The 14,540-nt window shown below is 38.7% G+C and overlaps 1 protein-coding gene across 2 annotated transcripts in view; it reads right to left on the bottom strand.

Annotated features, from left to right (window-relative positions):
* Positions 1–14,540, bottom strand: part of LOC140739253 (protein diaphanous homolog 1) — a 174,489-nt gene that overhangs the window by 144,060 nt on the left and 15,889 nt on the right. The window lies entirely within an intron of this gene.

Genomic DNA, 14,540 nt, shown 5'->3' with positions numbered 1-14,540 from the left:
AAATTTACCCTTATTCTACTTTTCATACCCCGTTCTCTCTTTCTCTCAGTTATTTCTCACTGATGCTCTTTTGTCACTTTTTCCTCTCAATTTGTCTCAACACACTGTCTCCACTGCAATGTCACACAAGACTCTCTCTTCATTGTTTGCAGAGATCATTGGAATTATGTCCCAGCAAGGAAATTCTTTCTAGCTTGATTTACGGTCATAAAACACGAGCAGAATTAGGCCAATTGGCCCATTGGGTTACCCTGCCATTCCATCATGGCTGATAATCACACACAATTGATATGCTTTTCAACCCCATTCTCCTGCCATTTCCTCGTAACATTTGACACCCTGACTAATCAGGAACCTATCCACTTTAAATATACCCAATGACTTGGCCTCCACGGCCAACTGTGACAATGAATTCCACAGATTTACCACCCTCTGGGTAAAGAAATTCCTCCTCATCAGAACAGAGAAATAAAATGAATGGTGAAGTTCTTTTTAAATATCTGGTTATTTTTATAAGATCTAGTTACGGTACAGTAATACGTTAAAGAACAATTTTTTCAAATTCTCCTCCAACTAAATTTTTTTATACTTTCAATAAAAAGTATTCCCTTAGGGATCACTGTCACATTAAATCATTTAAACACCTAAACTATTGTAATTGCATAGTATAATATTAATGAAAGAATAAATTTAATATGAATCTACATGAACCTGCATGATTTAAGTAATATATAATTCAAAACAGCTTTTTAAAATCATATTCTTTTCTAAGAGAGTGTTGGAGTAGATTTACTAAGGAAATAGTTACAGAAGGATAGGATCAATGCAGAGACTATAGCTATTCACAATTTAAAATCATAATTTATACAATAGAATCAAATTGCTAAACTTTGAAATTGATTTTTGCAAGGATTAGCAATAGCTGCAGGGGAGTGGTGTGTGGGTACAATTAGTACTGAGGAAGACAGCAACAAATTATTGGAAGGGACTGGAAAGTTGCAAAATCTGCGGGTAATTAGCAACAATGGTTGGCGGGATGGAGATAACTCTCTACCAGAGGTATAAAGTGCTTCTTCCCTCCGCTAGCCTGCTGGTCACCCTTAGACAATGTGTAGCACCTGCTCAGACTCCAGATCAGGGTCACATGAAGCCATGGGAGAAGATATGAGCAACCGGTGCACATTCCAAGTCCCGGTTTTGTGACTACTGATGTTAGGCAGACAATCTCTGAAGAGTATTGATAACGGCTGTGGTCACCTGTCTTGTTAAGACAACGCCCAGAAGAAGGCAATGGCAAACTGTTTCTGCAGAAAATTTGTCAAGAACAATCATGGTCATGGAAAGAGGTCACTCATTGGAAGAAACAGGTCTAGGGAGGACTGAGGAGCAAATGTATTGTGCAATTCAAATACACCAATCAGTAAATGTTGAGCTTCAGGCTAGAAGGTCATTCAAAACAAACAACCCAAGCATTGGGGTTTATTTGTAGAAGGGCAAAATTCAAAAGCAGGAAACTTGTGCTGAACCTATATTGAACCTTAGACTACACAGAATACCAAATACTGTTCTGATTTTCATATCATAAAAAGGATATTATGGAAATAAAAAATATAATTGCATTTCTTTAACCTTCAGCAAGATTTATTAAGTACAATAATCAAAGATATAAGTGATAGCATCAGAAAATTATAATGCAAGGCAGAGCAATTATGTTTAATCATCTCCTTAATAAATTGAATGAGTCAAATAAAGAATAACACAAACAAACAAATAAATAAATAATATTTGTCAGAGTTGTCCCCATTGGTTTGACAGCAACAGTTTGGGGGCTCCAAAAGAAATTTAAGCAACTACTTAGTACGTATGGGGTACAATTGTATAATTACAAATCACTGTTCCATTGATTAGACAACTGTAATCCACTTTGTGCCATCACAAGTAATCTAAATTACTCCTCAATGTTGAAGACAAAGGGGGAACTGTCCCACACATCATCACACACAATTGAAAGATTAGGAAAGCTTTGAATTGACAGATGTGTCTCTCTGAATACAGCCCTCTGGGATAAAGGACCACACATTCCACCTTGAGACAACTTTAACCTCAAGACATTTAATATGATGACCTCTAATAGTTTGAGAACAGTTCACAATCAACGACTTACCTTTGAAGTGCAATCACAGTTGTACTATATGCTATAGGAAGCAGGGCAGTTAATTTGCACAGAACTAATTGTGAGGATATATGGACAGTAAAGAACAGACTGTCTTGCTCTGTAGAAAGGCTGAGGGCTGTGATAGAACCTAAGGATTAACAGTCAATACCTTGAAAGGATTTTCTTTTGATCTGACAATTTCAAAAAAACAGCTATGAACCATTTTGTAGAGCTGCTGCCTCATAGATTTGATCCTGATCCCCAGTACTGTGTTGCTGGATCTTGATGTTTATGATCCAAAGTTCTTTGGAAGTCAAGAATGAGGCATAAAACGTGTTGCTTACGATCGTTTATTAAGCATTACATGAACAAAATGAGGGGAAAGGAAAGAGAGAAAGAGCAAAAGAAAAAGGGCCTAGTGGCGGGAGAGAGAGGAGCAAGAGCAAAAGACAATATGGTTGTCTTCCTGCCGAAGGGTTTTGGCCCGAAACATCAACTATACTCTTTTCCTGTATGCTGCCTGGCCTGCTGAGTTCCTCTAACATTTTGCGTGTGTTGCTCCGATTTTCAGCATCTGCAAATTTTCTCTTGTTTGTGACAACATGGTCTGGTCCTTTTACACCAATTTGCTGATAACACATTCCATTAAATTAACCAGTAAAACATCCTATATTCAATTAATACAATACCTGCAACTGCAATACTAAAATTTATATGCCCACATTTATATAGACAATTATAAAAAATACAAACAAATATAAGAAAGTTAAGCTACATGGAAAATAACAATTCCACAATCCAATCCAACAGTTTGGAGTTTCCATGTTCTTCCTACAGTTTTATCAAAGTTCAAAGTAAATTTAATAAAGTACATAGTTGTCACTATGTAAAACCCTGAGATTCATTTTCTTGCAGGCATACTCAGTAAATCTAAGAACCATAATAGAATCAAGAAATGGCCGCACCAATATGGCAGACATCCAGTGTGCAAAGGACAACAAACTGTGCAACTCTAATAGTCTTGGTAGTGTCCTAGTTTGTTCTGTATTCATTTGAGTACATAACTTGAGACTCAATTAAACGGGAGCTTGTTGTTTTTATAGCCTTTTAACTATTTCCATGAGAGTTTGGCTAATTGGAACAACCACTTAACAGGGCCAAAATACACTGGTTCTGATGTCTTCCAATATACTAGAATACACTGTATTGTTGCAGCCATCTCTCCTGCCGGATCTCAGGAACCAGTTTTGTGAATCTCCACTGCACTCCCTCAGAGGGGCAGATTTGTGACTCTCTAATCTGGAAAAACAATTCCAGATTCGATGGATTTTTGGAAGTTCAATAACTAGAGTATCCACCATCTCTGAAGCCACCTCTCTGGCTGCATGACTGTCAGGGATGGAAGGCGAGGGGGCCACTTCATAGGATCGAAAGAAGCTGCAAAAAGTTGTGAGCTCAGTCAGCTCCATCATCGGCACTTTCCACTGTAGCATTCAAGACAACTTCAAGGAGCAATGCCTCAAAAAGGCAGCATCCATTGTTAAGGATCCACATCATAGAACATAGAACAGTACAGCACATTACAGGCCCTTCGGCCCACAATGTTGTACATTGCCCAGGACATGCCCTCTTCTCATTGCTACCATCAGGAAGGACCCTAAATGTATGAACCCAATGATTCAGGAACAGCTTCTTCCCCTCTGCCATCTGATTTCTGAATGGACATTGACTAAATCCGTGAACACCACCTCACTACAGTACTTACTTATTTCTATTTTTGCAACACTTATTTAACTATTTTATTTATCTCTCACACACACAAACACACTGTACTTAATGTAATTCAGTTTTCATCATGTATTGCATTGCACTGCTGCTACAAAAACAACAAATGTCATGACATATGCAGGTGATATTAATCAGATTCTGATTCTTCAAAAACTCTGGAGTGTTGATGTGTTGGGTCCTCTATCTCACCAACTGCTCCAGTTCTTCCAATTCATAAATACTAATTCCTTCCCTGTTTTATTCTTGTAGACCTTTTATCCTGTGCTATTTCAGTGTGGTTTCTGTCCCTTCATCGCCAAATTAATTACATTATCCCTTCTGCCTGTAAGATTTGCACATTTACCCTCATTGATCTTTATCTTTTTACAAACCAAAAGAGTCTATTTTCATGAATCTCTGATTTTCCTCACAGATTCTATCTTTCCTTTCCTCAACAACTCATTGGTCCTCTGCTGAATTCTAAACTGCTTCTAACCCTTGGGCCTACAGCTATTTCTGACAACTTTATAAACCTCTTGCTTTTGGTTTAATATCATTGTTAAATTTCTCCTATCTACCATGGGCAGATTACTTAGCCTGTTGGATACGTGCCTTAAAGAAATTTTGTATATCACGTATTATTTGTTTAAATGCATGCCATTGGACATTCACAGTCATACTTTTTACCACGCCAAATGCCATTGCATTGCAACATTTTAAGTTTGTTTTCCACTTTTTTCGAACTCTTCTACAGAGTCAATTGATTTTTTTTACTTCAGGTCTCTGGCAAGGCACTGGGACTTAGAACATTTTGACTTAGATATTGTGACTCACTGCCAACTGATCGCAAAAACAATTAAAAACAGTTGTTGTTGAAGCTTGTCCAAAATCACATGATAAAGATGAGGTACTATTTGGGATTTCTTCATTCTGTTGTGCATATACTGGACGTATAATTTCTCCTAAAGACATTCCAATTTTTTTTATTAATCTAAAGTCATAGTCGCAGAGCAGTACAGCACAGAAACAGGCCCTTTGGCCCATTTTGTCTGTGCCAAACCATTTATACTGCCTATTCCCATTGACCTACACCTGGGCCACAGCCTTCTATATCCCTGCCATCCATGAACCTATCCAAACTTCTCTTGAAATCTCACACACATCACTTGCATATGATGCAAATGAGACAGTTTATTCTGAGAAGCTTTGTAGAATGAAACAACTGGCACATTGCTGAGGAGGAGTCAAATTGTAGCTATTGTTCAATCCTGCAAAATGGCAGTTCGTAAGTCGCTTCTATCCCACCACTAAAAGTACACCATTAATCAGCTTTACTATGTACTACTACATTCAGCGAACGCTAGGCATCCTTTTCAAGGTTTCTGTACCCTCCACACTTCCTAGTATTCTGCTAGCAACCTTGTATTTACCCTCCTCTAATACATTACTTCATACTTGTAACATGCTTTTGCAGTCACATCATTACTGCAGCAGAGAAATTAAGTTTCCTGTTGATGGCCATTGTTTGGATGTTGACAGTGGTGGGACTCGAATGTATTTCAGGACAAATGAAGATGGCTAAACCTATGGCAATATACAAAGCACTGGAAGAACTCAGCAGGTCAGACAGAAACTATTACAGATTAGCTTTATTTGAGTCAACGACCAACACAATCCAAGATATGCTGGATGCAGCTCACAAGTGTTGCCATGTTTTGGTGCCAAAATAGCATACACACAGCTTACTAAAGTGAAATGTGGGAGAAAACTATAGATTAGTCAGGGCATCAAAGGTTAAGGTGAGAAGGAAGCAGAATGGGGTTGAGAGGGATAATAAATCAGCCATGATGGAATGGCAACTTAATAGGCCAAATGACTTAATTCCACTCCAATGTCTTAGGGTCAAATGTAACAAAAAGAACATATTATAGAGAAATACAAAGTCTTCCTCTTGATCTTGGGATACCATGGAAATTCATAACCATGCTGTAAATATTCCCTTCATGCCAAAGGAGTTGTGAATAATTATCAACTGTAGGAAAGTGTGCTTAAGAATGGGAAAAGATTTTGCATAAACAAAGATAAACAGAAAATCCTGTGCTATTTTATTATAGACATTTGGAATGCTCAACTCAATTCAAACACAGGAAGGTGGTATTTCACAGGAATTCAAAAATAGCAGGGGATCATTTCACTGCCCAATTGTCCATCGGTGTGAAAGTCCATCAATCACCAAACTAAGAAAAGCAGACTCTCAACAACAATAAACAATAGAGGTTGAAACCTACCCCATGACCTCCAGGGCACCCCTCTCATCTCAGGGGATCAGATAACAGTTCTAATGATACAACTGAGTCCCTTGATATCAGCACAGCTTTGTAATTACTCCCAGCTGTCTACTTTTGTTTCATTTCTTTCTTTTACCCATTCTTGTTCTCTTTTTGTACTACTTGTTTTTTTTATATATACTGAATGTAATTTATAGCTTTTTATTATTAGGTATTACAATATACTGCTGCTGCAAGACAACAAATTTCATGACATATGCCAGTGATATTAAACCTGATTTGGATTCTATACTAAGTCTTTCAAGTGTCTTTTACATTTTGCCTATTCCTTCGTGGCCACCACGTGCACAGAGATAGAACATGGCATGAATGACCTCCTTTGGCTGGGAGGGCAATTCAGACCAGTCCTGGTTCCAATCAGCAGGAAGCACAAACAAGTTTGAGCAGTTAATGTCAACACAGCTATTCCCTGGGGTTAAAAATACTGTGAGGTATTGGTCTTAGAAGTCTGGCAGTAATAAGGTGAAACACATCCCAGCTGTGGTTAACGCATTCAATCTGAATGACCTTTCCTAAAAGCTTTTTTTAGGTAAGCAAAGAAAATGTATTTTAGAAACATACATTATGTGTGTTCAATGGTTTCTGCCACTCTGCAGCTGGATGAATATGCTGAACAACAGTTGTACAGACACCAAGACTTCACTTGCCAATCCAGGGTCAGATCATCGCGCTTGATTCAAAACCAAAATCAATCACTCTTGCCTTGTTGCAAAGAAACAAGATGCTCATTAATACACCATCTTTAAAATCAGGCCTCATAACACCACATAAAGTACTTATTTAATTTAGAGTTACAGCAAGCCCTTGCTGTAGAGATAACAAGCCCTTCTGGCTCCATAAGCTCATGCCACCCAATTAAACTCATGTGCACAATTAACCTACTAACCTGTACATTCTTAGTATGTGGTAGGAAACTGAAGCACCCAGAGGAAACCCACAGTCACAGGGATAACAGCCAAACTCCTTACAAAGTGCAATGGGAATTGAACCCAGGTTGCTGACACTGTACTAGAGTTATGCTAACTGCTACACTACTCTGCTGCCCAAAAAAGTTTAAAAAAATCATTTTATTGAGTAAATTTACTAGCTAAATGTAGAAAGCATTCAGAGTGTAAGGTGTACATACAAAAAGTGAGATTACTCTTTAAGGAACAAGAAACCATTTCCATGGTTGGACAAGCAAGGATGAGTTATGCCAGTCCAGAAATTACTACCAGATTTTTCAGGAGAAAGGTTAGGAATTACTTCCAAACACAAGGAGTTGGAAGAAGAATAGAACATTTTTCTGCAAATGGCAATTTATGGAATGTCAACTATGGCTTTGAAATCTGAGATTGATTGATTTTTTATAACCAAAAGCAGCAAGGAGTGTAAAGCAAAAGTAGTGTTGGATTAAGGTGTGGAATAGTTTTTTTTTGCATTTTCTTTGTAGTTTAAATTTCCAATGTGTATTTGTATTTTTATATAATACCTGTATACACTAGCAGTTCACTGATTTTTCCAGCAATAAGGTAGAGTAGCTTCTGTATTTTTCTAGAAGTTTTTTCATTTCCTGTAGCAGGTTCACACCACTGAAATCTGGCTATTTTATAAGTTAACTGTTAACACTAGAATTTTGTTATCTCTGCTCTCGAGTATGAGATGACCACAGCTGGTTTTTCCTTTGTCTTTTCTTTGTTCACTCGTCTTTCGATGTTCATTCTTTGTTCCTGCAATACTCCAAAAAACAGCCAAAAACAACACTTTTAAGCCTTATTCTTGATTTCTGAAACATCTCTGGATCACAAGAGCATTAGGATCTAACAGTGGGTACACATGCTGTTAAAGTTAAACTACATCACGCAATAGTGGAGCAAACTGAAGAGATAAATGGCCTCCTGTTGTCACTATATTTCAATAATTTGCCCCCATGGCATCATTAAAAGATAAATGGTGGTAGAGGTTCCACTGGGAAAGGGTAAGAGCAACCGTCCAAAAAAAGCCATGGTTTGAAAATGGAGCCATTATATCCAATCGGGAGGTCAGAGTGAGATAATTTCCTATCTTATTTAGAAGATGATACCTCAAACAGGTGTGAATACTATCACTAAACATTGGCTGGTTGGTTTAAAAATTTGAAAAATTATATTTTACAATTTTAACACAAGCATGACCTCAACTGTAGATTTGCTGCAGCCAAACATATTCATGTGAAACTATGCTCAAGAAACCAAATTCTTTGGAGGGGTGGCTTGAAGTTACAAGAACGAAACCAAATTAAAAAAGAAACCAACCTGGAAATATAATAGACGTTTTCAAAACCATGGAAAGATTCATTAAAGTACTTATCATCTAGAAGAAACTATAAGACCTCATCAGCTTAATGGAGGACAAAGGTTGACAGAAACTTGGTTGTGGCAGTTGAAACAGTGGTAAACAATCCAGATATACAGAAAGGAGCTGGAAAAGGGCCAGTAATGTCATTAAGCATCCCACCCACCCTGCTCATGGACTGTTTGTCCCACTCCCATCAGGGAGGAGACAACACAGCATCCACACCAGGATCCCGAGATTCAAAAGCAGTTACTTTCCCTAAGCAGCAGGCTGATTAACACCTGCACCAACTAAGTCACCCTTCCACACCACCAAGCACCACTACTTTATCATTTCCTGCCAGTCTCCTTATGTATGGACTGTCGCTTGTCTATAGTCAAGACATAAAATGAATCTATATACAGTACAGTGCAAAAGATTTAGCTATATATATTGTGGATTGAGAGTGGGAAGAGGGCAGGGAGAGGGGAATCATGGTTGGGAAAAGGCAAAGGGGGAGGAGAGGGAGTGGGGAAGCACCAGAGAGACATTCTGTAATGATCAATAAAATGATTGTTTGGAACCAAATCATCTTGCCTGGTGTCTCAGGGACGGGTGGGTCTGCACCCATGCCAAACACGCCCCTGGCACACCTTCTCTGCCATCTGTCCCATGCCCCTTCCTGTGACACTCAACTCTTGCGATTCCCAACATCCTTTGTTCCCGCCAATTTACAAAGCCATTCTCCACTCCATATTGACAAGTACAGCACAGTGCAAAAGTCTTGGGCACCCTAGCTATATATATGTGCCTAAGACTTTTACACATTACTGTAATAAGCTATCCTTTGTATTTATATTTATTGTCATTTTTATTTTAGCGGGATCCCCAACATTTTTTTATGCCATGGACCAAGGAGGTATATGGAATCAAGGTTGGGAACCCTTGTATTATTGTATTCTATATCTTACTGTGTTTTTTTTTGTGCTGCATCGGATCCTGAGTAATAATTATTTTGTTGTCCTTTAGACCTGTGTACTGGAACTGACACACTAAACAATCTTGAATCTTAAAAGTACATGGCGTAAACATTTAAAGAAAATGAAGCAGAACCATGGGGTGAGGTTAGAAATGTGATTTTAGAGTAAGACTAGGAAGAGCAGGGCTGTGGCATTCGATACTGATTGTGCTTATGTTCCCAAACTTTTGTACTGGCTGTGTGGAGAAAAAAAGCAGAACAGCACCTCTTTCACCTCAGATGGTTGAAGAAGTTTGGTATGGGCCCCCAAATCCTAAGAACTTTCTACTGGGGCACAATTGAGAACAACCTGACTGGCTGCATCACTGCCTGGTAAGGGAACTGCATTTCCCTCAATCGCAGGACGCTGCAGAGTGGTGCGGATAGTTCAGCGCATCTGTAGATGTGAACTTCCCACTATTCAGGTCATTTATACAGACAGGTGTGTAAAAAAGGCCCGAAGGATCATTGGGGACCCGAGTCACCCCACCACAAACTGTTTCAGCTACTACCATCCTGTACCGCAGCATAAAAACCAGCTTCTTCCACCAGGCCATCAGACTGATTAATTCACGCTGATACAATTGTATCTCTATGTTATATTGACTGTCCTGTTGTACATACTATTTATTACAAATTACTATAAATTGCACACTGCACATTTAGACAGAGATGTAACATGAAGATTTTTACTCATGTATGAAGGATGTAAGTAATAAAGTCAATTCAATTCAATGACCTAGTATCAGTACGTATATACAATCAGCCTACAGTATGTATTTAAGCTAATCTTGTGTATATGGTAACGCTCCAGACTGAATAGAGACTCAGTACTGCATAACATCAACTTTGACAGTTATCAGAGCTATACTCAATTCATGCAAATAGGAATGGTATATCACCTTCAGCCATATTGATGGTTCAGGAGTTCACTCACTGTAGGAGACTTAGCCTCTGACCTGGTCTTGTAGCCACTGTATTCATCGCTGCATGAACAATTTCCTATTCCTGCTGCATGTAGGCTTTATTTTCTGAGTGTTGTAAAGGGAATAATTTATTCTAAAATTATGATGTTACAATGGAAAGGGGGAGGGCTTACTAATGAACTAAACAGGTGTAAAGTAGAACAAAATGATAGAAGTTCCGAAGTTATCTGGGGGGATTATTTTTATTCAGAAAGTTCTCTGCTCCCAATGTGAAATGTATATGTCAAATAGTGAAATTTTGTCGAATTTATTATAAAATTATAGAACTTGAGGAAATTTATTCATATCTTCGAACAATTTTTATTTATGATTTATTGCATGTGGAGTTTGTTACTGGAAATTATGACCATCTCAAATTCTGACAAGCCATAACATTGACTACTGCAGTTCTCCTGGTATTACTACTTGAATCAGTTACATAGAACAAGAAACAGTATAAAACTAGGACAGGTGCTTCAACCCATGATGTCTGTGCTGTTAATGAGGCCAAATTAAACTAAACTTATCTGCCTGCGTGTGATCCATATTCCCATTTCCTCCATGTTCATGTGCCTGGTAAAGGCATTTTAAATGATGTCCACTTCCATCACCATGACAGAATGTTCCTGGAACCTATCACTTGGGTAGCCTACTAATTAGTGTAATACTATTAAAGCTCAGGACATTCCGGAGATCATTTCAGGCACCATCTATAAGGAGTTTGTACATTCTCCCTGTGACCATGTGCGTTTCTTCCAATTGTGCCAGTTTTCTCTCGTGGTCCAAATATGTACTGGTTGGTAGATCATTGTAAATTGTCCTGCGAATAGACTGGTGAAAAATATGTAGGCTGCTGGTGGTGTAGCTCATTGAACCAGAAGTGCCTGTTTCACACTGTATCTTCAACTAAACAAAAATTCACATTTTCTTTTAAATTTTACCCTCTCGTCTCAAAGTTCAGGATCCAGGCACTTCATGATAGTAGAACATTTCTATTGCAAGGTAGTTTGTGATTTGGAGGGAAAATGTTATTATGCACTTGCAATTCTTATTAATTTTGGTAGTGATGTCACAGGTTCAAGAACTTTTGTTGTTGCAGCCTGGCTGAAAGACTGCAGTCCTCTGTGGAAGGTACACAAAGTTTCTGCAGTATTGTTGACTGAATGTTATGTTTAGTGTTGTGAATAAGTTTCTGAGAGCTGAATTGTAATTTATAGTTTTTATTATTATGTATTGCAATGTACCGTTGCCACAAAACAACAAATTTCACATATGCCAGTGATACTAAACCTGATTTTGATTCTAAAGCTTTGGCTGTGTGTATCTCCATTGAGGCATGATTGAAAATATGCTCAAAGTGGCTCAAGAGGAGTGAATTCACTCCAATTTGTTGTTCCAATAGATGCTCCATTTAATAGTTTTACTTTAAAAGAAACAATTCCAGCAATTTGTCTCCCATTAGTTTTGTGCCAGCTTCAGATTGTATCACACTATTTTGCTTATCATGATAAAATTGTCATGCAATTTATTGTCTCACTACAGTTGAGGCACTAAATTGCACGAAAAGTAATACATAGAAGAGTAATAGCTCAGCACTACCAAGTAGACAGAAACACCTGATTTAGAACATAAGAAATAGGAACAGGAGTAGGGCATCTGGTCTGTTGAGCCTGCTCCGCCGTTCAATAAGATCACGGCTGATCTGACCATGCATTCATCTTTACCTACCTGCCTTTTCTCCATAACCCTTAATTCTCCTACTTTGCAAAAATCTATCCAACCTTGTCTTAAATGTATTTACTGAGGTAGCCTCCACTGCTTCATTGGTCAGAGAATTCCACAGATTCATCACTCTTTGGGAAAGCAGTTCCTTCTCAGCTCCATCCTAAATTTATTCCCCCGAATCTTGAGGTGAAGTCCCCTAGTTCAACTCTCACCTACCAGTGGAAACAACTTTCCTGCCTCTAGCTTATGTTTCATAATTTTATATATTTCTCTAAAATCTCCTCTCATTCTTCTGAATTCCAGGAAGTACAATCCCATCTCTCCACATAGTCTAAACCCTCTCATCTCTTGAATCAACCTAGTGAACCTCCTATGCACCGCCTCTAAAGCCAGTATATCCTTCCTCAAGTAAGGAGACCAGAACTACACATAGTACTCCAGGTGTGGCCTCACCAGAACCCTGTACAGTGCAGCATAACCTCACTGCTCTTAAATTCAAGCCTTCCAGCAATGAAGGCCAACATTCCACTTGCCTTCTTGACAGCCTACTGCACCTACAAACAAACCTTTTGTGATTCATGCACAAGCACCCCCAAGGCCTTCTGCATAGCTGCATGCTGCAATTTTTTTTTACCATTTAAATAATAATCTGATCTTTCATTTTTCCTTCCAAAGTGGATGACCTAGCATTTACCAACATTGTACTCCATCTGCCAGACCCTTGCACACTCACTTAACCTATCTATATCTCTCTGCAGACACTCCATATCTTCTGCACAATTTGCTATCCCACTCAATTTCATGCATCAGCAAACTTAGATACACTACAGTCAGTCTCCTCTTCCAGATCATTAATATATAGCATGAAAAGTTGTGGACGCCGCACCAACCTCTGTGGCACACTGCTCACCACTGATTGCCAAGCACAGAAACACCCATGTATTCCAAATCTCTGCTTTCTACTGGACAACCAATCCTCTATCCATGCTAATACATCACCCACAACTCTATACATCATTATCTTTTGGATGTCCTTAATGTGACACCGCATCAAACACCTCCTGGAAATACAAGTAAATAATGTCCATCTGCTCCCCTCTATCCACTGAACTTGCTATATCCTCAAAGAACTTCATTAAGTTTGTCAAATAGGATTTGTCTTTGCAGAATCCATGCTGTGTCTGCATGATGGATCCACTTCTTTCCAGATGCCTCACTATTTCTTCTTTAATAATAGCTTCAAACATTTTCCCAACTACAGATGTTAAACTAATTGGCTTATAGTTACCTGCCTTTTGCCTACATCCTGCTTTGAACAGTGGTGTGACATTTGCCTTCTTCCAATGTGCCGGGACTTACCCAGAGTCCAGGGAATTTTATAAATTATCACCAAAGTCTCTGCTATAACCTCTGCTATCTCTTTCAGTACCCTGGGATGCACTCCATCAAGGCCCACGGGACTTTTCTATCTTTAGGTCCACAAGTTTGCTCAACACTATTTCTTTAGTGATAGCTGCTGTATCATGATCCTCACCTCCCATCACATCCAAATCATCTCTCTTTGGCATGTTAAACATGTCCTCCACCATGAAGACTGACACAAAATGGCCATTCAAAGCCTTGGCTATTTCCTCATTATCCAATATCAATTTCCCCTTCTGGTCCTCCAAGGGACCTACATTCACTTTAGCCACCCTTTTCTGCTTTATATAATTATAAAATGTTTTACTATTCATTTTTATATTTTGTGCCTGCTTATTTCCACAATCTTCCCTTTCTTCATTGCTCGCTTAGTGATTCTTTGTTGCTTTTTAAAGTTTTCCCAATCTTCCAGTTTCCCACTACTCTTGGTGACGTTGTATGCATTAGCTTTTAGTTTGATGCCTTCCTTTATTTCCTTAGTTATTCATGGCTGGTTCTCCCAACCATTACTGTCCTTGCTTTTAGCTGGCATATACCTTTATAGAGCAGTGTGAAAGATTTCTTTGAAAGTCTTCTACTGTTCCTCAAACGTCCCACCATATAGCTTGTGTTCCTAGTCTACCCTATCCAACTCCTCTCTCATCCTGTTGTAGTCTCTCTTGTTTAGGCATAATGGACTGGTTTTAGATTGAAGTACTGCATCCTCCATTTGCATGAGAAACTCAATCAAACCGTGTTCACTCTTTCTGAGAGGATCCCTAACTACAAGATTGCTAATTTTACCTGTCTCATTGCACAGGACCAGATCCAAGATACCACGTTCCCTTGTAGGTTCAGTAACATGCTGT

Source organism: Hemitrygon akajei, chromosome 15, assembly GCF_048418815.1.
Source record: "Hemitrygon akajei chromosome 15, sHemAka1.3, whole genome shotgun sequence".
In the NCBI taxonomy this organism is placed as follows: Eukaryota; Metazoa; Chordata; class Chondrichthyes; order Myliobatiformes; family Dasyatidae; genus Hemitrygon; species Hemitrygon akajei.
The sequence above is the reverse complement of the archived record's forward strand: the minus strand, read 5'-3'. Positions and strand labels throughout refer to the sequence as shown.